Here is a 27,422-nt window from a genome sequence, read left to right as displayed (position 1 = left end):
ACTGATAGGACCTACTAGAGACCACCCTTGTATATCAGATAAAACAGCTTTGCCAGAATTTCCTTATAGATGCACATGTTAACAGTTTCTGTCGAAACCAGACACTTTGTTTGTTTCTATTTCCCTTCCAAGCTTAATATACGGCGCTGGTGGAGCCACAGCTCATGTTAGATCTTACATGTTGGCTAGCCCAGGATAAGAGTGTTGTTCAATCCTGACAGCGCCTCATTAGTGTAAATTAGTGACTCAATATTAAAACTAGAAAACAAATGGTTAAGAGACCCCAGCTAACACAAGTTTCATTAAAATAATAATGACTTCATCCACCCTGCACCCAGCTTCAGAAAGCGGCAAGCTCCCTAATCGTATTTCTGGATGATTTCCATTCCAACCAGCTTCCACACTGGCATTTACCCGTCAATCTCCAATGAGGATGAGCATGGGGAAAATGGACATAATGTTAAATCTACAAAGATCTTGATAGAATGACAAAAATCAAGTCATGTCAGTTTAAATTATATCTAAAAGCAGGAGGGGGAGCCGTGTAAAAACAATGTCTCTGGAACTGGAGCCTGCCTGGTCGCCCAGAGCAAATGCTCTACCAGCATTGGGCAGGAAAACCCGTTTCCATTTGCCTAGAAGTTTCCTCGCTGCTTCCAGGTTCCCAGTTTTTCTCACGGCTTCCAAGGCACTTGACAGGGAGAACATGCTGCACAATCCAGCAAACACAACTAAGTGACTGGGACTCCAGAGTGTGGACGTCTGGAGCTCTGTGGGGGAAACAATCCCTTGTAGTGAGCACTTAAGTCCCCTCCCCATCACACACCCCAACTGATTCCCATTATTACTGGAAGTCCACAGGCTTTCAACAAAGAAAGGGCTAACTTCCTCAGCTGAAGTCCCACAGTTTTTAAAATCAAAGGCCCCTTTTATAGTCTTCCTCTGTGGGTACCATGTTTCAAAGACATTATCTACTACATGCTTATTGTAATGACCAGAACTGTTCATTTCTCTTAGATTTTGAACCAATAAAAAATAGTATGTGGGCCCAATACTGCCTTAGTCCAAGGATACATCCAGTTTAGAAAGCAATAAAATCACAATGTGAAGCAGGAAATAACAATACAGTACATTTATTGAGTGCTGATTGTTCATGCCAGGCATTGTGCTGTGTGTTTTATTTATATCATACAGTTTAATCCTCACCATAACCATGTGAGGTAGGTACTATAATTATCTTCCTCATGGATTCAGAAACATTAAGTAATTTGCCCCGAGGCTAGCACACTAGTGCCAGAGTGAAGACTTGAACCTCCACTGTCTTGCTTCAAAGACTGCTTCTCACTTCCAGCTGCTTTGCCAGCTTTCCTTTGGTCTCAGGAAATGTCAGGTGCACTGTGCCCACTTTGGAAAATTTGGAGAATTATGAAGTTATCATCTTACTCCCCCAGAACCCCACCCCTATCAACCTGAGATGGATCACTACCTATCTCAGCCTCCAAGACTAGACGCACTGATGCATTCCACCCAAGTAAAAACATTCCAGGATAAGCTAAGGAGCTAGGTATTTGATATTTGCACACACCCAGGCTTTCTCTGCTGAAGTTAATAATGCAGAGACCTTACCCCTGCACATCTCAGAGCCTCTAAATCCTGCCCTCCAGTTCTGTGCCTTTGAATGTAGACAATAAAGAAGTTTGTTTCACTCTGATAGATGATGCTATTAAATTTCGAAACCAAAGTACCTGGTTGCCTGGGATGATGAACTGTTGTTTCTCTTACTACCGTCCTTAATTCCTACTCTCATTCCAAAAAACAAAGAATGGACCTAATAATGGTAGAGTGTGGGCCTCTTCTTCAGAGTCCAAGTCTCAATTGTGGATTCTCTAAATAGCTGTGTAACTAATGTTTGCAGCACATAGGACTAATATGGTGTGTTCTATGGGAATCGGAGACCAGAAAACTAAGGGTACGTACAAAAGAACGTCTGTGTGTAAAGTGCACAGGCCCCACTGATGAGCCCAAAAGACATGTGTGCAAAGGTTGATACACTGAGAGCTTCCTTTTTTTTGCGACACATTTGCCAGGGCTGCTAACCCACACACATTCTTCCTTGTGATTTGAGCTCAGTTTCTGTGGTAATATTTATGCAATAAATAATGATTTCAAAGCATACTATAGACGGAGTGTATAATTATGTGACACAACTATAAACAAATTAGCTTTATAGCATGTCAGCTAAGCATTAGCCACTCAGAAAGTATGAGTGAGGATGCCTGGCCGGAGTCAGTTAGTACCCTCGCCATCTAAAAAGGCACTCTGCCCTGTGGCAAGATTCCTTTGGTCACTTTCTATGCTTCTACTGTAAGCCTTGGAGTGTGTACTTCTCTACCAGGAGCCGAACAATAGATCCAGAAAAATGGAACTATGTCTCCCATAGGTAATCCCAAACTCAAATAAAGACCAGGAAAGTCTTACCATGAATACAAGATGAGATGCTTGAAGCCCCAACACTAAAAAGGTAAGTTCTATGGGAAAGTAAACAGATTCCCACTCAGAAAGTGCAAAGAGGAGTGAGCAGTGTTAAATGGAGTTTCGGGAACGGCCTCTTTTTTGTTTTGTTTTTGTTTGTTTGTTTGTTTCTCAACAGGGTTTCTCTGTGTATCCCTGGCTGTTCTGGAACTCACTCTGTAGACCAGGCTGGCCTTGAACTCAGAGATCTGCTGCCTCTTCCTCCCCAGTGCTGGGATTAAAGGCCTGCACCACCAACATTCGGCTGCGGGAACAGCCTCTTATAGGTGCCTGTTCTGCTCTGTTGGACACACAATCCTTCCTAACAAGCCTCATAAGAGATAGTAAGGTATACATTACCTCAAGAGCATGGCAGGATGGCACAGAAGTCAAGCACATGGAAAGGCCAGGCACAGAGACCAAAGTTAGCTGAGTTCGGAGGCGCTGAAGGCCAGGGTATAACACCACAGGCTGATGGTAGCGTACTGGGGTTCACCAAGCAGTGGGTGCTCTTTACAAATTAAAAATTTTGCATCATGAGAAGTTACAGACAATGAATGATTGTCAAAACTGCCAACAGTGTTAAGAGCCTGTCATGCACATGGACACCCTGTCCTAGCCACTTGGAGGCACAGCTCAGAGTATCAGATCTGATATGGCCTCCAACACCTCCACTCATACCAAGAACTGCAAGGACATCCACACTAATACACAGACTCCGCCATCACCTCATATATCCTAATGGAGAGGGTTTCAGAAGACAGCAGAAGAGTTAGAGGAATGTCATGCTCAGGTTGATGCTAAGGCTCCACTAACCTGGTTATTTGTTAGTAGTAGCCATGCAAAATGAGTATTTGTGCAGTGAAAACAACAGAAGGGTGTAAAATACATGTTTCAGATGCAATTTTGTGTTTATTCTCCCTCAGCACTCCGCAAACCCCTCTCATCTTCCTGCACTTAGTTCATACACATACCCCTATGAACTGCTCAGTGCCCTCTCTCCTGTCCTGATGGCCCAGGGGAATGGTGCACACCTCTTCAGAACCTGCATAGGGATTTAGCTGCTTAACTTATAAGACAAAACAATGGGTGTTACCACTTCTTTGTATCAGCTCTTTTTAATTGAAAATAATTCAATAATTTCAAATAATTTCCTCATCTCTTTTCAGATCTTCTCCACCTCCCCCCGCCCACCCCACCATCCTTCCAACTCCATACCTTTTTCTCTACTTAGAAAACAAACAGGTTTGTTAAAAATACAAACAAGGCAGAACAAAACAAAGAAAATGCATGAGAAACACACAGAAGAAAGAAAAGAAAGGAAGGAAGGAAGGAAGGAAGGAAGGAAGGAAGGAAGGAAGGAAGGAAGGAAGGAAGGAAGGAAGAAAGACCACTAAGGAAACGGAAAAAAAAAAACCCTCCAAAAATACCATTGAGTTTGTTTTGGGTTGGCCATCTCTTGCTGGGCATGGGGCCTACCCTTCGCTCCTAAGTGTGGTTTGTGTACCCAGTGAGACTCCACTGGAGAAAACCAATATTGCCTTTGCCAGCAGTTGTCAATTGGAGTTAGCTTCTTGGTTATGGACGGGAGCTCATGTCCACTTCCACCCTCAAGTCCCAGAGAAACACTGGGACCCAATCTGGCTTGGACCTATGCAGGTCCTGTGCACGCTTTGGCATCAGCTCTTACCTGGGCTTTTCCTACGGCTTATGTCAAATCCTCAAGTGACCTTCCTGGGAAGGCATGCATTATTTACTCTTCAAAGACCTCAAAAGATTAAAGAACTTGCCCAGAGCCCAATGAGTTAATATATTGCAAAGACTGAATTTGAACCCAGTACTCAAAACCCCCTTTCCAATCCATCCCACTAAATCCTAGAGACTGGCCACATTTCTCTTTCTTACTAAGTGACAAGATCCTTGAGGACCAGACTGAGGCCTGTGTCACACACTCAGTTAGGACCTGTTTTAAGTCATTGCTGAAGTACACAGTGATCCCGAGACAGAGTTAATATTTAACATGTCTTTATTGAACAAAGGATATGACGACCGAACACTTAGGGGAACTGGTAGAAAGGAAATCATCATAGCAGTGGCCACAAAACGAGGAATATTTTTCTGGGCCTTTAATTACAGAGAGTCCTTCTCACTAAGATCAACGTGATTGGTCAGGGAGGCTCAGCCCCACCTGGGTGTCAGAGTGAGGCCCTGCAGGCTGAGAATGACCCTTTTTGCCACTGAGAGCAGGCCACAAGTCTCAATATCCCCCACCCGCTGGAACTGGGAAGGAGCTAAGCCCAGAGAGGGTTGGGGCATTGGGCCCTGCCCCCACCTATGTGGTCCAAGGGTAACCATGATTTTTCTTCTAGATTTATTTTTCTGTTAAAGCATAAAGGACAAGTGGCCAGGAGCAAGTCCATAAATCTGCCCTGACTTTTATTAGATGGGGAATATTTTCTCTTGAGAGGTCAGCAGAACTTGGAGCAAAGGGGAAAAAAAACTGACAAAGAACAACCATGCTACTCCTGACATAACCCAGACCTGCCATCTCCTGACAAGTGAGCTGCTGCTATGGGTACAGCTCTGACTCCTTAAACGTCACCAAAATGGGTTGGTTTTTCCTGTCTGATAGCTATCTCTTCAGGGACGTTACATCTCATACAGATAGTAGGCGGGAAAGGATGCGCTGAGCCTCGTTACTTCTGAGGCTGAATTCCTTCCTGAAGAAAGAGGAGAATTCCTGCCTCCACCACCTTCGGGAAGAGAAGTGAGACAGAGAGGAAGCCCAGGAAGAGCCTGCTTAGCTCCCCGGCTGTGTGACAGCACCTGGCCTATCGCTCAAGTGTTCTAAAAATGCCCCTTTCATTCGCTCGCTTTGAAAAAGTCTTGGCTGTGTATCTGATGAGCTACTATGCACGCTACCATGAATGAGGCTTTGTCTCTTTCTCTACAAGTGCAGTCTGGCGGGAGTGAGACTGTCCTAAGGAAGAGGGGGGAAAAAAAAGTCCCCAAGCAATGACTGTACAGGAGCTGAACACTTCCCGACACAGCACAGCAGAGCTAAGCTTAAACTAACCGTCAGTAGGCACCCAGGGGTCTTGCCTGGATTATCTGATCTCAACCTCAATTAATCCACCAAGGGGAACAATATTCTTCTTAGTGAGGGGGCAAAAAAAATCCAACCTGACTATCAAATCTATTCCTTTCAAGTCCATATAAAAGAACACCTGGAATTTCACAGAAAATAAATTTCTCTACAAAAAGGAAGCAGTTTACGACCAACTCTGATATTTCCCCGAGATAAACCAAGGCTCCTCCACAAAGCCTCCTTAATAAAGGCTCAGCCAGCCACCAAGCTGCCCGGTCTAAAGCAGTAGACCCTACACCATAACTAATGAAAGCAAAACCTCAAGCTAAGGGAACTTCAAGGGAAGCAGAAAGCTGCTGCCGGCTCCTAAACCTGACTGACAAGACGCAGGCCGTTCCCTCGCTGCCCTCTGTGGAGGGAGAGCAGCGCGGCTCTCATTTTCAAACGAAACCACTTATTCAAGATGATCAAGTGGAAGTCGCATTCGAAGTCATCTGGGGCGATGACTTCGCAGACACCTTGGTGGGTTTGTGCGCTGGGCGGCCACGTTCTCCTCACCCACGTTCCTTACGTCTGATACTTGGATTACCCCAGCAGGAAACGAGCCGTCTTTGAATGGAGGGTTTTGTTCAGATTTCTAATAGCTTCCAGCGCTTGCCCCAGACCACAAGGAGTATACCAAATTTACTTAGACATCCAGGCCAGACGTGAAGAATTTCTCTGTCAGATCTCGTAAGCCACACCAATTTAACATCTTGGCTTCTCCTGGGCAAAGAGAAGACAGCCAAACAGCACGGATGCTGGGGTGGGGTGGGGTGGGGGTGCGTTCTGGTGACATGTGGCAGTTCTTGAGAGTAACCTCTCTGCCCCCTCTACTCTCCTCATTGTCCTTCAAGGGAGGAAAGTCAAACTTCAGCTGGGGAAGGAGGGGTGCTCCTCAGCTCAGCTCTAAGTTGTTTGCCTTGCTCTGCCGGCTGCAGTGTAAGCTTGCGAGACACCTCACTGTGAGGACAGCTGGCTGCAAGGCAGGGCCTCCATTTGCTCCACAAAGCACTTCCCTGCTTGTTCGTGGAATAAATAAAAAGCTACTGTTGGCAACCCGATTCCCTCACAGAAGAACACGCGTGCTATATTGACTCCAGTAAAGTGTCTGTGCGGTACCTACTACGTGGTGAGTGCTGTCTCTCCCACATTACAGATGCTAATTTAATGATGATAAAAATCAGTAACAACAGCATCGCTTATCAAGTGCTTATTCTATAAATGGCTAGTGTTAAATATATAAACATGCCTGGTTTCACTCCCTACGGCTCTCTGAGTAATATATAATTATTGCTTTCTCCTCTGAGAGGAAAAGGGACTCTAAGAGATGGAATAAACTTGCCCAGAGTCACCCAGCTTGTCAGTAACACAGCTGCAATTTGAACCCAAGCCTGACCTCAGAGACAATGCATCGCCACAGTATAAGAGCTCACAAGAAACAACATTACAAGCTTATTAGAAGGCTTAGGCTGTAGATCAGCAGCAGAAAACTTGCTAGCACAGATAGGGACCTGGTTTTAATCCCCCACACTGTAAGCACACACACACACACACACACACACACACACACACACACACACACACACTCACTCACATGCATATGTGTACCTGCATGTGCACCACTTCATTATAACATAGGCTTCAGATGGTAAAATTTTCTAGATTAGAATAGAGACCTGCTGGTTATTCATTTGGATCAAAAGCATAGCAAAACTACTTTGTAGTAGAATTTTGTCATCTTTCTAATAATTAGAACTTTCTTTAAAATTTCCCCTTGTCTATGCACTCAGTTACTGAGATCTGTAGCTAAGTGTATATGTGTTCTAGTTTTAACACTTTATTGTATAGGGTAAAATATTTTAGAGGCTATCCAAACAAGACAATTTATTCCTCAACATTAAATAGGAAAATGAACTTATAGGTGCACTGAGCAAAGCTTGTCTAAGTCAGCAAAGATCATTAAAACAAAAGAAAAAAATATTGAGGCTCCAAAGATTCAACGAAAAAGATGATTGGAAAGCTCAGAGAGCTTCAAAGGATAAAGAAGGCATTGTCCAAGGACGCTAAAGAGGCAGGGGACATTAGGGACATCTGCTTCTTAGGAGCTCACCTGACCATGCATTGTCTTAACCAGCAACCTAGAACATTCATCCAGGTGTAGGGCTGACCACAGAGGTTCCCACCAGTGACAGTTCTAAAGACATGGTGGAAGTCTTCATGTACCTGCCCTTTCCACACCGGTACCAAAGTACACAGCTGGGCACATGAGTTCAATAGACACACAGTTCCCTGGGTCTATGAGTCCTCTGAACATGGAATTCAGATGGCGAACTTAGTGCATAGTGACCCCTCACATTTAAGGATGGGGCTAAGGTTAGGGACGTGAATAAAAGGGTTCATCTGTCTTTCTTAATTTATGGCCTCATAACAGAACCTACTTTAAAATATTGTACAGATTAAATGAGTTCTATGTATACGATTTAGTTAGGGCTTCTATTGCTGTGAAGAAACACTGTGACCATAGTAACTACTGTAAAGGAAAACATCTCACTGGGACTGGCTTCCAGTTTCAGAGGTTTGGTCCAATGTCACCATGGCAGCAAGCATGGTGACATGGAGGCAGACATGGTGCTAGGGAGGGAACGGAGGGTTCTACATCTGGATCCACAGGCAGCCGCAAGAAAGAGTGACATTGGGCCTGGCTTGAGCATTTGAAACCCCAAAGCCCACCTCCAGTGACACACTTCCTCTAACAAGGCCACACCTTCTAATCCCTGTTAAGTAATACCATTCTCTATTGACCAAGCATTTAAATATATGAGCCCATGGGGGTCATTCCTATTCAAACCACTGTGGGGGGCGGGGAGATGAACACTTAGACACTTAGAACCTAGCATATAGGCGTAGTCCACTTAGAATACAAGAAAGATGACTTGATTATTAAGGTCCCTATCATTTAAGTATTGCTCCACTACAGATATCAGTAGTAATAGTAGCACATGTATATGTGTCTTGAATTAAATCACCATCAGATGTTTTCTTCTGCCTTTTTGAAAGGTCAGCTATTGGTTAACAGAGTAAGTATCACCAGATATGGCCCACTATTCCAAGATAAGACAAAACAAGGTAATACTAATGTTGAATGCTAGATAATGCAACTAGCCTATGAGATTTTTTTCACAAATAGTGATTGTTGAAAATATATTAGTGGGGGCTGGGGACAGATGCCTCCATGGCTAAAAGTGCTTGCTGTTCTTCCAGAAGACTGGAGTTTGGTTCCCAGCACCCACATTAGGTAGCTCACAACCACCATTAGACATCTTCACTCTTGGGAACTTATTGGCCTACACTGGACTCCATAGGCACCAGCATGTGCACGAGCAGATACACATATGAACACATAAATCAAAATTAAAATATTTAAAATATGCCATCAGATTCACAACTTCCCTTCATTCACTCTGTGAAGGCTATCTGGAACACAGCTTTGGGCTATCATGGACAGATGAGCAGGTTAAAAGACACCTCAGTGTTGTAGGTCACTGTGAACATCTTGCCAAGACTCACACTGCACACTTGGGAAACCCAAACCCACAGATGAGCATGACTTTCGCAGAGATATCTTGTTTGTTAAATAGCAGAGGCAAGAGCATCTGTTGTCTCTCCTTCTTCCTTCTAGACAGTTAGCCTTGGCCACCTGTCTTTACCTACTTCACGCCAGAGTAGCCCATAGAGGCACACAGACAGCGCCAGCAGATAGGACTGAGAGAACCAAAAAGCTGTGGTGTTTTGGCCTCTACTGGGGTACCATTTTAACCTAAGGGAGGAGAGAGTTGCCTTAATTCCCAAAGAGTAGGACACAAACAGTAGAGTGGGGCAGAAATCACCTGAGAGGTTTTCTTGGGTGAGCGGGGAGGCCTAAGCATCCATTTTGCTGCTTACTTAAAAACTTCTGTAGGCCACTGGCAAGCACTCAGCCTTTCTAAAAGAAGGCAGCTAGGCAGGACCCTATCCTTGCCAGAGTTGGAAGGAATCAAATTTTATGGGGTCACAAAAATAGAATGGACTAATAAAGGCTCTGATGATTTTTATGTCACTTTATGTCTGTGCTACACTTAATCATTCTTAAAAGGCTTCTTCTCTGTATAGGATCACTTACTCCTTACTCTAACCCTAAGTAGCTCGGGAAACACCTGATAGCCCCATGATACAAATGGATGCCACCACGGCACAGAGAGGCCACATGCTTATATGAGTCAAATAGCAAAAACCACCCACACTGAGAGGCAAAACACACACTAAGAAAGGCAAGATGTACTCAGTGGTTCTTCATGGTCCTTAGAGAAGACAGCATGTGACTGCACACTGAGACTGACCAGGAACCGTGGAGCCTGGCCACCCCCTCCCTGACCTCCAGATTTCTTTACTCAACATCTACTTTCAAAGCTATGCCTCCCCCACAGCCACGGGAAGATCAGCTAGGTTATGAGAGCTATGAAGTCAAGAGATTTGGCAGACAGATCAGACGGAGGAGAGAGACTCTTTGTGTATCCTGCCTGCAATAAAGCAAACTTTATTTCTAATCATTTTGTTGAAATGTCACAGGAAGACAAATGCTGAAAGAATGGGGAAGAGAGCACAATACACATTATTTATTGTGTGTTTCAGATCAAAATCATGTTAATATTCCTTCTTTATAGATTATGCTAAATATTTCAATTTCTTCATTTTAATAAATCTTGGAAAACACGTGAGATCGATCCTAAACTTCTTATATCACAGAAAGAATGGACAGATTGATATGCTAGCTAACTGGAACAAATATTTAATCTTTCAGGATTTCCTAAAGCGTTTTGAACACTTCCTCTACGTCCTGATGGCTTCCCACTTTATTGATAAGTGCCGTGATCTGAAAGAATTCCTCCAAACTTGTATTCCCCAGGTCTGACAGCAGGCAATCACAGAAAGAACTCAAGTAGAACTGATCTCCCAGCAAGCTGCTGGGCAGGGAGATGGGAAGGGGAGGGCATCTGGCCTCTCCCGCACACAAGCATTTCAACATGCTGGACTTGTCTCGCAGGGTAATTAGGTGGGACTGCAGAATGTTCTTGGCTACACAGCATCCAGAAGTGACTTCCTGGCCTTTATCAAGTCTGTCACGCACATTGTGCAGTATACACGAAAGGGGACAGAAACAAATAAAAGCACAGGAAAGAAAAAAAATCAAAACGGTGACTATTCGCAGAATGGAAACTGTTACTTTCCATGTACATTGGCTATGATTATCCCCTGCCCCAGATTCAAGAGAACCACAAAGATAAAAGTTCTGGCAGCCACGTCTCAGGGAACAGCTTTGTTGTATCGCATGCTCCCCATAACAGCCTTCTGCTGCTGAAATGGGGGAAGGAGCAGAGAAGGATGGAGGTCGCTGTGCTTAGCGGTTCCAGACTCCTCCCAGAAAGCTAGGCTCTTCCCGGAGTGGAGGTCCTTTCTAAACAGGGAAATTCTAGTTTCTCGTTCAGCCATGCTCCAGGCAAGCAAGCTTAACTCTATCAAAACACTATCCAGCAAACCACTGCCAGCTTCCCATCAAAGTGAAAGGATGGATGTTAGGAGGGCAAACTGGCTTCTAAAGGTGAAGAGTGCACGTTTTCCTATGCATTCACCATAACTGCCAAGAGGTGTCCATGGGACCGACAACCCACCAATTCCATTGCTTTTGATGAAAACCTATGAGCTAACCAAAATGCTTCCATTCTCCGTCCCCCCTCCCCCGCCCTCCAATTTTCCAATACAGAATCTTTTTTAATATTTTGCTTCTCTGGGTTCTACTTGACATTTTCATTATTTCTTTCCAAGGGTTCTTCCTTAGAAACAGTAGACTCACCCAGCTTCTTATACCCGTAATCCAGGGAAGTTTCCAGCAATGTGCTCAGAGTCCCTGTGTTAGAAAAAAGGCCCGACTTTTGAAATGATAACAGTCGTTACTATTCACTCTGGCCTTGTATGCCAGGAATCTTAGCATGTTTGTAACCATGACAGAGCTGGACATGGCACACCACCAAGCAGTGTGGCATGGGCCATGTAGTGGACCTGGGTTTGGCTAGTACTGTTCCCCGTTCACCTTCCCCCAGTTGCTACATTTTGACCATTGCCCACATGGTTCCTCTTTTTCAGAATGTCCCCAATTTCTCCACAAATTTCCAGGACTTTCCCATTTTTTTGAGCTCACATAAGCCAGCTTCCTGGACTTTCTTTGCCCAGTTTCCTTGCCTGAAAAAAATAAAAATAAAGATTACCAATACAGTATGACCCACGGGGCTATTTTATAGCTTCTACAAAACCCCAAGTGTCGAGTCCAGGGCCGGGTTTATAGCCAACTGCCTCTTGTTACTCTCCTGAAGAGGAAGTCACTAGAGCTGGGAACTAATTGATGAGGGACCAGGTTAGAACTCAGATCTACCCCTGCCTAGCGGGAAGCCTCTGCTCTTGCCCCTGCCTCACTCTGACCAGGAACACGAACAGGAGACAGAGTGCAGGGGTGAAGAGGGTACCAGGGAATCAGGCCAGCCTCCTACCAAGATCATTCTCCAGTGAAGTGGAGGATGGCCAGCCTTGCCTCTGTCTACAAGCTCCGCACCTTCCTCCTTTCTGCGTCCCTGACTCTGGAGCAGGAGCAGCCCAGCAGAGAGATAGAAGGGTTGAATGGACAGCCAACAGGATTTAAACAGAGTAATGGCTACTGCTAAGTACTGACCACAGACTCTGCTGGGCATTGTCCTAAGAAAACAATACACAGGTCAATTTATTATTTAACCTAAAAATGAAATCCTTCTTAGAAGGACAGGGGAGTCCATTTTTCTTGCCACGCTTGCCCTAAAGGTGAGCTTCAGAGAACAGAGTCCTGGGAATTTGCAGGGGAATTGGTAGAAGGAGCATTCTGAAAAAGAGGAACTATGTGGGCAACAGCCAAGATGTAGCAAGGGGGAAAGACAAGAGGAGAGCAATTGAGCTGTCGACATCTTGAGCTGTCTGCAGAGAAGCAGAGGGAAATGCAATTAGATGTCTAGGGACAATTAGTACAAGTTAGGCCTCAAGCACCAGGATGGATGGATGGTTGTCTTGAGACCACCAACTAGCAAAAGCCAAAGAGGCTTCTGTAACATTGAGCACATTTACACACCAGTCTGCTCTAAATATTTACCAACAAAGATAAACATCACAGAGAATCTGAATCGGCCTTGGGGCGGGGGGTGGGATGGGTAGACAGAAGCACTATTAAGAGTACCATGAGCAGAATGGCGGGGTCTTCATCTTCACAGGCCTGCTGTGAGGAAACACTGACAAGCAGGAGGCTTAACCGCTCTCCACGAGAGCCCTCAACTCAAAACCCCAGCCAGCTAGAAAGGGTGCTGGGTGATCAGATGGCTGTGCAGGGAGCCCAGGAGCAGCTGAAGACAAAATCACATGCGGAACTCCTTCAGCTGTCCTGAACTTCCCTGCAAGGGCACACAAGTTGGATCAAGCTCCTTTCCTAATGTATGCAAGGTATCAAGAGTTTGCCTACCTTTTAAATATGTTTACTTGGTGTGTGTGTGTGTGTGTGTGTGTGTGTGTGTGTGTGTGTGTGTGTGTGTGCCATGTGAATGCAGGCCCATATAGTCCCCTCTGCCACCATATTGGTAAACTCCAGTTGTCAAGCCTGAGAAGTTCCACCCACTGAGCCTTTTCACTGGGTCTATGTTTGACTATCATAACACAGACTAATTTCTCACTCTATTATTTCACTTCCCATCTCCTGAGAGCACTTACACAGTTAAACCAGGACTCTGGAGACTCTCGAATGGTAAATAGGATAGAATAGTAAACAGAACTAGTAAAGAGGTAAATATAATGATCAATCTCCTCATATGTTCATGTATGCATCCATTTCTTTACATGGGCACTCACTGTACTTGATAGAGTGGAAGATAACAAAACCTGTTATGTGGTAGGCAAGATTATAGGAATCAAACACTAGGGCAAAAAAGATTAAGCACCATAGTTAGCATTCTGGACAGCATTGAGTCTTGCTGCTGGGGTCTCTGAGGCACCAGGGATCAAGGAAACTGTACCTGACCAGCAAGGAAAAGATTTGTGTCCAAACAAGACAGGAGGAAAAGTCACACTGTCGCCAGATCTAAATACAGTGCACTTCAAAGTTAAACTCAACTAGTAGTTCAGAAGGCAACACAGTTTACTCTTGAGGCAGAAAGTCAGACTCTTGAAAATGACAGGCTTAGTCTTGCTTTAGCCACAGAATCACCGTCATTCTAGGAAAATATGCAAAATATACTCAGGCTTCATTGGCACAACCCAGAGAGGCTCCATGCATATCTAAGAAGCAGAACTGGCTTGGCTAATTTGGAGCACTTCTGTTCATGGAAGCCTCCCAGGACCTGGCTATAGATCCCAAGAAGAAAAAAGTGAGGAAGGATGGAGATGCCTTTAATAACGTCACCACCAAGCAATGGAGGGTTGTTTTAGGTCAAGGAAATTATGCTGGGAAAATGAGCACTTCATTGAAAAGCAGTGAACACACGTTAAACTGTTAAGGAGAAGAAAATAAATAGGAAGCATGGTACAGTGACCCCCGTGCCTCTAATGCTGGTAGGCACTCAGTTAACTGCAGAGGCAGATGTCTGCCTTTTGAATAAGCTTTCAAGGAGAGAGAGCAGTCCTGTGCACCTAGAACTCCAATGGGAAACTACTATGTATTACTTCATCTGCTTCCAGAAGAAACGTGGCAGATTAAATGCTGTAATTTCTGCTTCCCAGCTAACACTGAGCCTCCATGCAGTCAACTCCAAGTCCTTCCCATCATGTCCACTGTCAGAGTCACCTATGGTGCCAACAGCTGCTGAGTAGATGGAAGAGAGGTCTTAAGAGGCTCAGCAAATACAGCCCGGGCTACTGGCCCTTTAAGACCCAAATGTATGAACTTGTCTTTGGCTATGGCCCCAATGGTACATATCCACAGTCAATTATCTCCAGGTGATAAGAATGCACAGGCTCATAGCTATTTGCAGACCAGTTACCCAAGTATATCCAACATGGAAAAGGCAATTGAGATAAGAACAATCACCTCCGATATTTTCAGGCTTGAATATCCCATAGCTAAAGGCCTACCATAAAGTGAGCTACCCAAAAGTCAGACAATGTCAACTGTGTGTACAATATGCTATTCAGTTCTTAGTTTTCAGTTTCTTGCTTTCTTTCCACGTGTCATTTCAAATACCATCTAAGTGACAAAGAAAAAACAAAAAAACCTTCCAGTGAGAAGCTACAAAAATACATAGGTTAAAACAAAAACAAAAACCCTGAGCCATTAAAACAATTAGTTACCTAGAAAGTTGAGATACTTCAGTTGTATACATTATAATGCAACCTCATTTTTGTTTAAAAGAACTACACTAAAATTCATTCATAAACTGCCACTTTAAATTTTGAATCCGATGTGTTCATTTATTCATCCATTCAACAAATACTTACTGAAAAACTACTAAGTGTTAGAAACCCAGAGACAAAAGCTAGTCCCTGTTCTCAAGGGAACAAAAACCTAAGAGAAAAAGAGAATAAAAACTGGGTTTTAATATGTAGGCATGATGAAAACCCAGAGAAAAGCCCCCTTATCCATCCTCGAGGAGGCCAGAATGACAGAGTGCAGACATTGGGCATGGAGGTTAATTCCAAGTAGGTAGAGAAAAACAGATACCTTCCACCTCTGGACAGAAAGAGAAGCAGGTGATTGTCAAGACCAAAGCAACCATCAACGAAGGACTATGATCTCTAAGAGGAAAAGCATAAAGTGTAAGAGAGTGTCCAGGTCAAAGTGTATGGTGAATAGAAGGATGGGAGAAGACAGGAAGCAGGCAGAGCCCAGGAAACCTCCTTAGTACCCAGAGCTGACTGTCCAGGAAAATCAGGGCAACAAAGGTTTATAACACAGAACTCAGAAGGATCAAACTAATTTTAAGCAACCTGACTGCATCCTAGAACACACTAAATAGGAACAAGGATACAAACTGTCCAGCACCCAATGAGATCAAATTCACAATGCCTGGCATACAATCAAAAACTAGCAGACATGAAAAACCTGGAAAACAGGACCCTCTAATGAGGAGGAAAGAGCCAACCAAACAAAATGGACCCAGAAGGGACACACAGTGTACTGGAATTGGCAGAAAGAAATATAACTATAGTCCACATTTTCAAAATTTAGAGACCTTGAGATCTTTGTTAAAGCCCCAAATCAAACAAGTGAAATATACAGTATGTGCAATGAAAATAGTCTGGGAGGAACTAACATGAAGATAAGACATTCAAAGTAAAGATGAGTGAATCTGAAAGTTTTTTAAAAATTAAAACTATTCAAAATGAAAGGAAGAGAAATTTAGAAATAAACAGAGCATTGCTGGGTTAAAGAACATTTTAACTTGTGACTTGGGTCCCCCAAAGAAGAGAGAACCAAGCAATAAATACTTCTATTCATATTTGCTCCTGGCCTCAAAGAATTTACAACTTCAATGGAGAAGCAATTTGTAATAAGGGAAGATAAGAAATAAAAAACAAATATCTATCAGAACCGGAAAAATGCCACGAGGCAGTAGATTATTGATTGCCAGAGCGCTTGTGATTGCTTAGAAAAGATTACTGCACATTGATGCTTCAGATCAGCCTAGGCTGGGTCAGAAAGGAGACTGAGTTTTCTGTTTCAGAAGGTGGTAGGTAGTCTCAGCATAGACACATGGCAAATATTTAGAAACACAAATCTTTTCCTTTTGCCATGCATTGGGCAGTATTCACACATGAAGTACTATCTACTACAGCGCACTATAGGAGCACAGTGGCCATCATCTTCATCAGATCACCTTGCAAGAGGCCTTCATGATCCGGCCGATAGGCTGTGGATGCTTTCTCTCAGAGGTGGGGAAGGTCATTGGAACCTCACTGGAGATTCCAGCCGCTCCCTCCTGCACCTCCCAGCCAGCTATATGTGATTCTGCACTAACTGAATGTAGCCTCATGATCTCGGGAAGGTCAACTGAAGCTATGGGGAAGCCCCATGGGGTGAGACTTTTCTGTGGTGTAGTTGCCTTGGGATAATGCACATTCCTGTAAGAAATCCCTCAACTGTGCTCTGTAAGGACACCCAATAGTCAACAGTTTCTCCAAGCTGGACTTTGGCGGAATTATACTTTGGTTTTTCAGTATTTGTTAATATCTCCCTAGGACAAAGTTCACCCAACACTACCCAAGTCCAACATATTCTGTCGCTACCCATGATGGGTGAATAACTCAGAGGCAAAAGAGAAATATGGCTGTCAGTCCTCCTATTCACTGGACAGGAAGTAAGTCTGGACTGTTGTAAGGAGGCAGGTAGTCAAGTCTGCTAAGAAGGAGCATACTGAGCAAAAACTCATAAAATAAGCAACTGTCACCTATTTCTAGGATCTCCATCCTACCCTGCCTCCAGTCCTGGAGCTGCTGGAACCACATTGAAACGTCTCCCATGGAAGAAGGCGGGAAGCCAAACCATATCATCTTGATTTCAATTCACAGTGGCAGATAAGACAGAGTCAGGACCCTCACCCATGGGGCAATCAGCCACACCTAAAAGGGGCTGAGATTTGGGTAATTCCAGACAAGTTTATTGTCAAATGTCATAAATAGATGGGCAGTGGGGCAGTGAAGTCATAGGATCTTAGAGCGAGGGAAAGCCACAGGGAATAGGAAAGTCAAAGCCATAGCTGGCAACAGACTTTCATTAAAGAACAAAGACATCTTATTCTTCCTAAAGCTAGGAGTCATGAATTATGGATTATGCAAAGCTAGAAGGAATTTTCATGCTCAGAGTCTACTCCTCACATTTTATAGATGGGAATACTGAGATCTGGAGAGAGCGAGGCAATGCTGGGACACTCTTTTCAAACTTCATCTCCTAAAGAGTCTATGCCTTTACATAAATGTAAGCTTTGTTTACAATGACAATGGTACCCTTCTACCTTTGAATATCTACCACCTTATGCTGCAAATACTGGCTGGATCATGGTCATAAAAACAAAAGTGTATTACATTTTCTTCTGCCTCTGCAAAGTACTTAAGAAAAGGCTGGGCGCCACTACAAGTGTCAACCTGGGTTTCTCATGGTTAAAGCATGTGGTAGTACTGACCTGTTGTACTGAAAGTGGGCGTTGCATCATCAACAACCACCCTTACCTGGTGAAAATGACTTCGTGTGTTTTCACATTCTTTTACCTTCCATACTAAAGTAATGGGTTTGCATTAGCCAATGCCCACCCCAGGCTTTTTTTTTTTTTTCTGGAGAATTAATTTATATCACCTATAAAAATACTGGCACATCTGGACAAACTCTGTGAGTCTAAATATGACCAAGTTCCACCAGGCTTCTGTGGATAAAAATACCTCTGCAGGCTCTCCAGAAAGGACGGGTAAGAGAAAAGACATGAGACTTAGCCACAAGAATTGCCTTCAGAGATCTGAAGGGCTGCCTCATGAAAGAGGGAGCAGGCTGCTGAAGGGAGCGCTCCAGAGAGAGCACAGTCAGCTCTGGGAAAGCCTGGAGTTCAAGGGTATACACAAGATGCTCCACATGAGGAAACAGGCTTCAGGGAGAACCAGGTGGCACTGATAAATGCCCATATGAAGCATGTTGATCAGCTATCTGCACCCAGCTCTTCCTCCTTTCTGCAGCTGGTCCAGAATGAGGAAACTCTCCATCTCTGGTGCTCAGTATATGGTAGAGTGTATGGCCCCTCCCACCTCTATTATTACCTGTAACACGAAACTTTAAAAGGTCTTATTAAATTAAAAACTCAGAGCCAGAAATTGGGGTTAAAGCCTGAGAGATCAGAAAGAAAAAGCCACAGCTAACCTCACCTCACCAGCTCCACAGCTTCCAAAGACACCTACTTCCAGTATACCCGCGCCTATATGCCTTTCTATTCTGCTATCTCATTTGCTCTGTCCGTCCAGCTACATCACTTCCTCTTCCTGCCTAGCTGTGTCACTTTCTGTCTGTCTGTACAGACCTCCAGATCTCCATGATTAACTAGTGTTGGAATTTAAGATGTGTGCCACCACGCCTGGCTCTGTTCCCAGTGTGGCCTTGAACTCACAGTGATCCAGGCAGATCCCTGCCTCCCGAATGATAGAATTAAAGGCGTGTACTACCATTGCCTGACTTCTATGTCTAATATAGTGGTTAGCTTTTTCCACTGATCCTCAGATGAATTTTATTGGGGGACACAGATAAAATATCATCACAATTCCCTGGCACACAGTATGGATTCCTCAGACCTGGGATGGGATGAGTGCATGACTTAATGGTTAAAAATCTCTCTAGCTCTTTCTCTTTCCACCTAGTCTGGTCTTTAAATCTGGTAAGAGAAACTCAGTTGCTCTGCTTTGCGTTTTGCTACTGCTTCTATACAGGAAGCCAGTTTGGCCGTCCTCTATCTTCTCTGAGTTTTCCAATAGCAACACAAAGGCACATGTCACATGCCAACCTTCACCACAGGAAGCATTAGAGGGCTCAGCTGAGAAATCATTACAAACCATTTTCCTTTACAGGTGTTCCCCTTTTCCCCAGCATGTGTTTTGTGTAAGTCTTATTCCTTTTTTTCCTACCAGATTAACTTATAATTGTTTGCACATGCTTATTATTTTATTTCAAGAATATTACTACATGGCTATTAAGGAAAAATTTGGAAAACAGAAATATGGGATAATCACCTACAGTCTGTACATTATTAATCTCCCATCGTCTTTATGCCTGAGTGATGTTGGTCCATTTCTACACACGTTTAACATAGATTGCAGTTTCAAAGTGGATTTTCTTCGCATGTTGAACTGGTCTTTGCTGAGTGGTTGCTTCTGCATAGACCTCCTCTGTCCTCGAGATAAACCGAGTATTCATAATTCAAAACCTTTTGAAGCACCAAAGGACAGGACCACTCAAAAACATGGAATGCTGAAATGGGAGAAAGAAAATCAGAACATGAAGGGTTGTCTGATACAACAGCTCATTTTATAGAGGTGGACACTAACGCCCAGAGGGGAGCAGGCAGTAGTCTCAGCCTGACTGCAGACCTAGGGCCCTCTGTTCTTTCGCCAACACAACGAATTCACTAGAAATTTGAGATACTGTCTGTCCTGTGTCTGTCCTCAGTCCTGTGAGTTTGGAACACGTCCCTTAGAATGGTGCATAATGTGTTCTGAGCCACAAATGCATAACTGGCTGGCTGAACCATCACTAGGATTTCATGAGGATGGCTACTCAGCCAGCCAGACACTCAAACCTGCCCTACCATAGAGCTAGTCTGGGAAAGAAAGGAAAACGCCTCTCTCTCTCTCTCTCTCTCTCTCTCTCTCTCTCTCTCTCTCTCTCTCTCTCTCTCTCTCTCTCCTTTTGGTCTATCTTTATGCATACAAATTTCAATTGGTCATTCCATACCCATCCAATAAGCAAAAACTTCTAAATTCATCTGACACCATTAGCTGTAGAGAGGACAAGGCAATAGGAGCTCATCTGCTTCACAAAATCATTCACAGAGGTTCAAGACCCTCAGAGGACAGTTCACGAATATCGATACTAGCCAAAGATGTGCATTCTCTATTCTGATTTTAGCTAGAGATGTCACCCCATACCGTTACAAAACCTTTTGTGCAGCACTGTTTATAACACAAGAAAAAAAAAATAAAGAATGGTTTATAATGGTGGCGTGGCCTTCCAATAGCAAAGCTATTTCACAGCAAGTAAAACAATTTCCAGGATTAAGACACAGACTCTCAATTAATAAAGTTAAACACATAATACTGAAGGAAAAAAAGCAAGATATGGAAGGATGAGTCGAGTATATTCATCCCCGATACGAAGCTTCGAAATGGCAGAGAAATGGCGTGTAATGGTACTGGGTTTATATGCTCACAAGAACACACACACACATGGGGATGAGAAGATGTCAAATTTAGTTGAAAGATTGTCTAAAGAGGAAAAAAAAAAACATGCAGAAGGCTTGGATCTGAAAGGGCTCTGTCATTTTTGTGTTTATTTCTGCATACTTAAAAGAGTTCAATTTTTTGAAAACAGAAAATTTATCAGGGTGGCAAATCCATAAATCTGTCTGGAAAACAAAAGGTCCAGTGTGGTTGGGGACATTTTAACACACTGTGTGGCTTTGCAGTCACCTCTGTATCCTCCTGTCCAGTACAGCAACTGGTTGAAAATAGTAACTTAAATGATGAATGAATGAATGAATGAATGAATGAAAAATGAGCTAGCAAATGAGCAGTGAACCAATAAACTGATTCTTCTACATGGCTTTGTTTAATAAAAATGGGAAAAGCAAGCCCCGTTAACAAAGTAAAATTAGAACTACTTCCGAACATGCATGCATCCATGGAACGTTTCTTAAAGAGTTCATTAACAAAGACTGAAAACCGATGGAGAAGACTTTCCTCGTCCTAACATCCAGGATCTGCTCTTCGTTTTGGAGTCAGGTATGGAACACTTGACCCTTTCTACTCAGCTAAGGAACCACCATTTCTTCATGGCCAGAACAGCAGCAGGACATTGCTATCAGATTGAAATACAAGGGGAAGGACTAGGAAGTTCCGTCTATGAAAGCATTCCTCTGAGCCTCCCACATGGAGTGCCACATTTCTCTACCTTTCCTATGGGATGCGTTGAGATTCTCAGCTGCCATACCTTCCTGAGTGGAGGCTGCCCATGAACCGAACTGCGTAGAGAATGCTAGAATGCAATGTGTGATAACCAGAAACTCCCACTGTGGTTTAAATCTTCATCATTGTAAGGCTTGGTGAAGTAAAGCCTTTGCCTTTATTGGTTCTTCACAAATATTCAAGTGGACTGGATTAAAAGGAAGAGGAAAATACGATGCATGGCACCTGTCACTAGAGGTTAGTAATCAAAGCCCGCAACTGGTGTTAAATACTTTCAGAAGAAAAAGGAACAAGTCTTGAAGGCCCCCGCTATCTTAAATGAAACAGGTATTTGTCGATTTCTTCTTTGTTATTAAAATATTTATTTACTTTTATAGCATCTGGGGGGAGGAGCAGGATGGTTCAGTGGGTTAAAGCGCTTGCTATAGGGCTCTGACAATCTGAGTTCGATCCCTGGACCCCACAGTGGAAGGGCAGGACCATTCCTGGCTGCTCCATGCTCACTGTACCTGTGCATCATACACACAGTAAATAAGTAAATGCATACACTTTTTAATATAATCCTGAGTCTTCTCCAAAATATCTTCTCATTTAAAAGGACCATGTCCCAAGGGTCCCTCGGATAGTTCAAAAGGAGCAGCCTCCACTCAGCACACAGGAGCTTCTCATGAGTGTAGCTGGCTCCTACTTCTTGGTCTGCCTCTCACAGAAGTGAGCTGGAAAATACCTGGGCTGTGCTTCTGGGTTAAGGATACTTTTTCCTGCCCATCAGGATCTCCCTTTTTTTTAAAAAAATAAGGTGGCCACACCAAGTCAGAGATCAAAACCAACTGCTGAAGCCATTAAATGCAGATTCAAAGACCCCATGATGAAGTGATCCCTTTATTAATGACAGAAGGCAATGAGCGGCCACTTTCCCAGACTGCTCCATGACTTAAATAAATCCCAAAGCTCAAGCTGACGCCCATTTCAGCAGATAGTCCCTCAAACCATCTCTCCTCCCAAGCATTATTTTTAGTCACGAGGGGCACAGAATGGGAACTCAAAGCCTGTCCTTTCTATAACTCATACCCCTGGTAGGACTCGAAGACACCATCTTTTGTTTCTCCACATCACACGCACTGTCTAACCATGGGACTTTGGGCCTAAAGTGAGTAGTCGGAATGAAGGCCTCAGGGATGTATGAGGAAGTCTGCAAAGGGGTGCAGCAACAGAACCACTACAGCTGTGTTTTAATATTTTAGTTGTCATGTCCCCTTGACTGCTGGAATTCACATATTAGAATTTTAATTAGCAAGTTGCTAATGTACAGTGCCTTTCAACTGAGGGAGGATTAACTAACTCCAGCCTTGCAGGAAAGACAAAGGGTTTTTGTTGCATTGTCAGGCACATGAAGTTCCACCTATGTCCCCTAGCCCAGGACTTCTGACAGGGCACTTACCACACGGGAATCTCTTGGCCTACCTGATACTCCTAGCTTACTCTGCAGGCTTGCACCTGGAGACTAGCAGGCCAGTAAACGGAGGGCTCTAAGCTGGGTCACAGCATGAAGAATGTGTAAAAGCCTCTGGGTGGAATATGGTGTAGGAGCATGGGAAGGAAAACAGGACTCTTCCTCCACAGGGTTAGAGCCCCCAAGTCATGTCCCCACTGCGCAATTAAAACCCTCTCCAAAGGCACACCCTCAACGGGGAAATCCAGCTCACCCACGCCAGCCCCCCACTCCATTCCTTTGCTTTTCCTCCGCTCTCTAGTCACCTCTCAGCCCCCACCACTCAGGAGGCAGTCACCACTGGTCAGGTTGAAGACACGCAGGGCACTGAGGACAATGGAATACCAGTTGGAGGGTTTAACCCGAGGCCCAGGAAGCCAGCTTGGACAGGACAGTGGGAGTTTTCCTTGTGGCCAGGTAAATTTACAGATGTGCTCTAGTAACTGATGGGTGGGAATTCCTCTGCCAGGTCACCCTCCTGAGGCTGTAGTCAGGTCACCCTCCTGAGGCTGTAGTCAGGTCACCCTCCTGTGGTTACAGTCAGGTCACCCTCCTGAGGCTGTAGTCAGGTCACCCTCCTGTGACTACAGTCAGGTCACCCTCCTGTGGTTACAGTCAGGTCACCCTCCTGTGGTTACAGTCAGGTCACCCTCCTGTGACTACAGTCAGGTCACCCTCCTGAGGCTGTCTTCAGGACATCAGCAAAGAGTCACTTACAATGAGACAGCGTGCTGCTTGAGTGTGTGTGTAGACATCTGTTCTTGCCCCAGTAAATGGAGAGCAAGGCCACGTGGCATGTCTCAAGTCCCTGGAAGTCTCAGCATTCTGAAACCTTACATTATTTCCTTTATCTACTGCCATGCTTCCTTCAAGTCTCAAAGTAGAACAGCTGGTTTTAAGGTCCTTCCCAATAGTGAGGCCCTAGATTCAGCTGATAAATCCAGGTCAGAAGCCAGGATTATTCCAGTAATCTCAGTGGCTCTTTCTTTGCCAAGTAATGGTAGGAATGTGCTTCAGTTGAATGCCCCCCACCCCAGCTACCCTGCAACTGGGGAGCTGGGAAGAACGTGGTTACTTCTAGCTGCCTGCTTGCCAACCCAGACATCTCACACAAAGACAGGCTGATGAATAGCATCTTTAATGACATTAAATCCTAGAAAGGGTTATCGAGAACAGCGAGTACACAAAGAACAGACCCATGGCTTTGAGAGCAAGCCAGGGAGAGAGAGAGAGAGAGCAAGAGACTGTGCAGGTGGCTGTGAAGGAAACCGACATGACTTACAAAGAAAAGGTGCCCGGACTTAGCAGAAACAAGCCTGGTATTGGGAGACGGGGTTTGAAAACAGATGTGAGGACTCGGTCACCTCATCACCCCGGGAAAGCAAAGCCCACAGCTTCTCAGTCTCTGTGCTCCCTCACTCCTTTGTGCTCCCTCTCCCTCCCCTGCCCCTGCACATGTTGGTACAGGGGAGTGGGTTTGGGGACCCTCAGAAGAATAGCGTAGGACTGAGGCTAATGTAACACGACCCCTGAAAAGCACCGTTTTAGGCGGGCCCAGGAGGCTAGGGCAGCATCACAGAGTGAGATGGCAACTTCACGTTCTCCAGAGGGGGTTGGACATAATGACCAAGTTGAAGCTTTGGGACTTTGTGATCTTTTAGAAATCACACGTCTAGACCAAACCCCTCCTCTGTGGAATGCTGATGAACATCCTGTCATCTGATTTTCAAGTGTGTAAAAGAAGCACGCACATTGGGTACACCGCAGGCATGAGGCAACGTTAGAACTCAGCATGAAGATCATCCTCCGGGTCCAAGAGCAGAACCCAGGTGCCAGTCTACAAAGACGAATAAATCAAGAAAGAGCACAAAGGGGCTGGGAGGGTTCTGCAGTAGAGCCCTTGCCTAGCATGAGGAAGGAAGGATCTGGCTTCAATCCCAGCACAAATAATACATACATAAATATCAGAAAAAGAAGCAGAGTGGCAAAGAAATAAGGAAAAACTGTGGACCAAAGGGGAAAGAGGGACATACCACCAAGTTCTTCAGCATCGTTTCTAGTAAGTATTAACATTCACAGGGAGGCAGTGGATTGCCAGAGATGTGATTTTAAGAAGAGGAGGAAGAAAGAGGAGGAGGAAGAGGAGGAGGAGAAGGAGAAGAGGAGCAGAAAAACTACCAAGCTAAGGAAGGCAGACTCCAGAAACCCATCGCCGAGACCAACAGCCCCTAGCGTTAGGTCATGGCTCCAACTTCAAGCTTTCTTATTCTCAATGTATGAAGTGCTTAATAAAATGCAATGAGCAGCTGCAAGGGGAGGCAAGAGCCCCTGGAGATCATCAGGACTTCCTCAGAAGGTGTAGGTGTTAATGTGGAGACTTCCAGCCAGTCAGTGCTTACAGTATGTGGCCAGTCTTCTCAACTCAGAAGCACAACGATCAACAATTCAGAGGAAAATACAAATCCCCAAAGAGCTTCCATCTCATAAGGAATTAGACACACTCAGACAAAATGATAACTTTCCAGTGAGGCGGGAAAGTCGGGGCAGTGATTTGAGCCAGGCCTTGGAGAACCGGAGAACTACAGAAGAGGGATAAAGTCACTTTTTGCTATAGAGACAAGTTAATTAAAAAGAAGCTCCATTGCCCCTCCCCACCAGGTAACAGGGCCTTCATTGTATTCTGGAATTCTTACAAGGAGGTGGATGGCAATGGTTTCTTTCAGGGGAGAGAATGATTATGGTCACATAGAATGAGCTGCTGTCTTTCACTGAAAAGGTGACTTTGAACAGGCCCCTAAGCCACACTCTGTAAGATCACTTCTCTGGACTTCTGTAGTGCTTAATTCACATCCCTGCCCCCAACATGAACCCGGATTCTCTTACCTGTTACCAACCTATACAGACTGCCTCCACAACTCAAATACCCCAGCAGACTAGGAACTCCCCTTATTTTTGCGTTCATGTATCATCTTTGATGCACGTTACATCCCAATGAGACAGAGTAAAGCTGCCACCACCCTCAGGAAGTTGACGGCCCAACAGCAGAAACGGACTCATGACTAGATGCCAGCAGCCCCGTGCTGTCCAGTCATCCAGTCCAGTCTATCTAGCACAGCCAAGTGAAGGAGAAGAGAAGGCAGAGAAGCAGCCTAACCTGCCAATGGGGGGGCACTCAGAAACAGTGGGAGGCAGGGACAAAGGCATCAGTGTGTATAGTGAAAAGGGACGGGAAATGCACATGGCCAGATGTTATAATGTGAGTCCAAAACTGGGGAGGCCCAGAACAGCCAGCATTCACTGACAGCCAACTCTGTGGGAGCTGAGTGAGTCCTCACACACACACCCCATGATGTAGGTTCTGTTACCTCAACTCCACGGACAGTAACCAAACTACAGTGGAAGCTACCTCCAAAGGCTAGAAAGACCAAGGAACTGGTCTAAAATCTCCTTTGTAGTTATCCCAAGGGGCTTGGAATCTGCCCATAAACCATGAGAAGGCAGTTAGTTCATTTGTTTAATAGGTTTTTATTTGTTTGTTTTTAAACAGGATTTTGCTTTGTAGTCCTGGCTGGCCTGGGCTGGCCTGATTTTGCTATGTAGTCCTTGCTCCATAGACCAGACTGGGCTTGAACCAACACAGATTGTCCTGCCCTTTCATCCTAAGGGCTGAGATTAAACACGTCTGCCACCATACCCAGATGCATTTTCATCATTTTTTTTTTTTTTAGTCAGCATATAAAATAGTGGGTTTCATTGTGATTTCGCATGCATGGATCATCAAATCCTTAGCTCACGCTCTCCACCCCATTGGCCTTCTTGTTCTTCTCCTCACCCAAATAGCCCTGCTTTGCTTTCAGGTCACACATGTATCTAAATCTAGATTCTGCATGAGAACATAGCCAATATTTGTCTTTTCTCTCTCCATTGCTCCCCCCTCCCATTAGTGCCCTTATTCACCTCAAATAGCCCCCTCTACTTCCATGTCACTCACAAACACATATACACATACACACACATATATACACACACATATATACACACACATACACATACACACACACATACACATACACACATACACACACGTATATACATACACATACATGCACACTTTAATATCTGAAAAAACCAGAACATTTGTGAATCTGAATTATTATGCTTAACCAGAGAATCTCTAGTTCTACCCATTTCCTTACAGATGCCATAATTTAATTCTGACGTATGACTGAATACAACTCCATTTTACTTACATTTGCACACACTATCATTACCACATCACATCACATTTACTTTATCCATGCACCTAGGCTGCTTCTGTACTGGTTGCTTTGAAAGTGCCTTAGTAAACACGGTTTGTAGGTATCTATATAGTATGATATTTTTTTAAAAAATGCAGAATTCTTCACATATTTGCATGTATCTTCATGCAAGAGCTATGCTAATTTTTTGGGTATCATTCCAACTTTATTATATGTGCTCCTGAAGAGGGCCTAAGAAATGACTTCAAATAGGAGGGAAGTCAACTCAAATTTGTGTCCCCAGAGC

At 44.3% G+C, this 27,422-nt stretch overlaps 1 protein-coding gene and 1 non-coding gene across 2 annotated transcripts in view; both read right to left on the bottom strand.

Moving 5' to 3' along the window:
* The window catches only part of Ror1 (receptor tyrosine kinase like orphan receptor 1), a 371,662-nt gene that overhangs the window by 283,029 nt on the left and 61,211 nt on the right, over positions 1-27,422 (bottom strand). The window lies entirely within an intron of this gene.
* LOC121827719 (U6 spliceosomal RNA) lies at positions 27,264-27,367 on the bottom strand. Its single transcript, XR_006070029.1, has one exon. It is a non-coding gene; the product is annotated as a U6 spliceosomal RNA (small nuclear RNA).

The sequence above is a fragment of the Peromyscus maniculatus genome, chromosome 2 (genome assembly GCF_049852395.1).
Source record: "Peromyscus maniculatus bairdii isolate BWxNUB_F1_BW_parent chromosome 2, HU_Pman_BW_mat_3.1, whole genome shotgun sequence".
In the NCBI taxonomy this organism is placed as follows: domain Eukaryota; kingdom Metazoa; phylum Chordata; class Mammalia; order Rodentia; family Cricetidae; genus Peromyscus; species Peromyscus maniculatus.
Note: the sequence above shows the minus strand (reverse complement) of the source record. Positions and strands in the feature narration are given on the sequence as shown.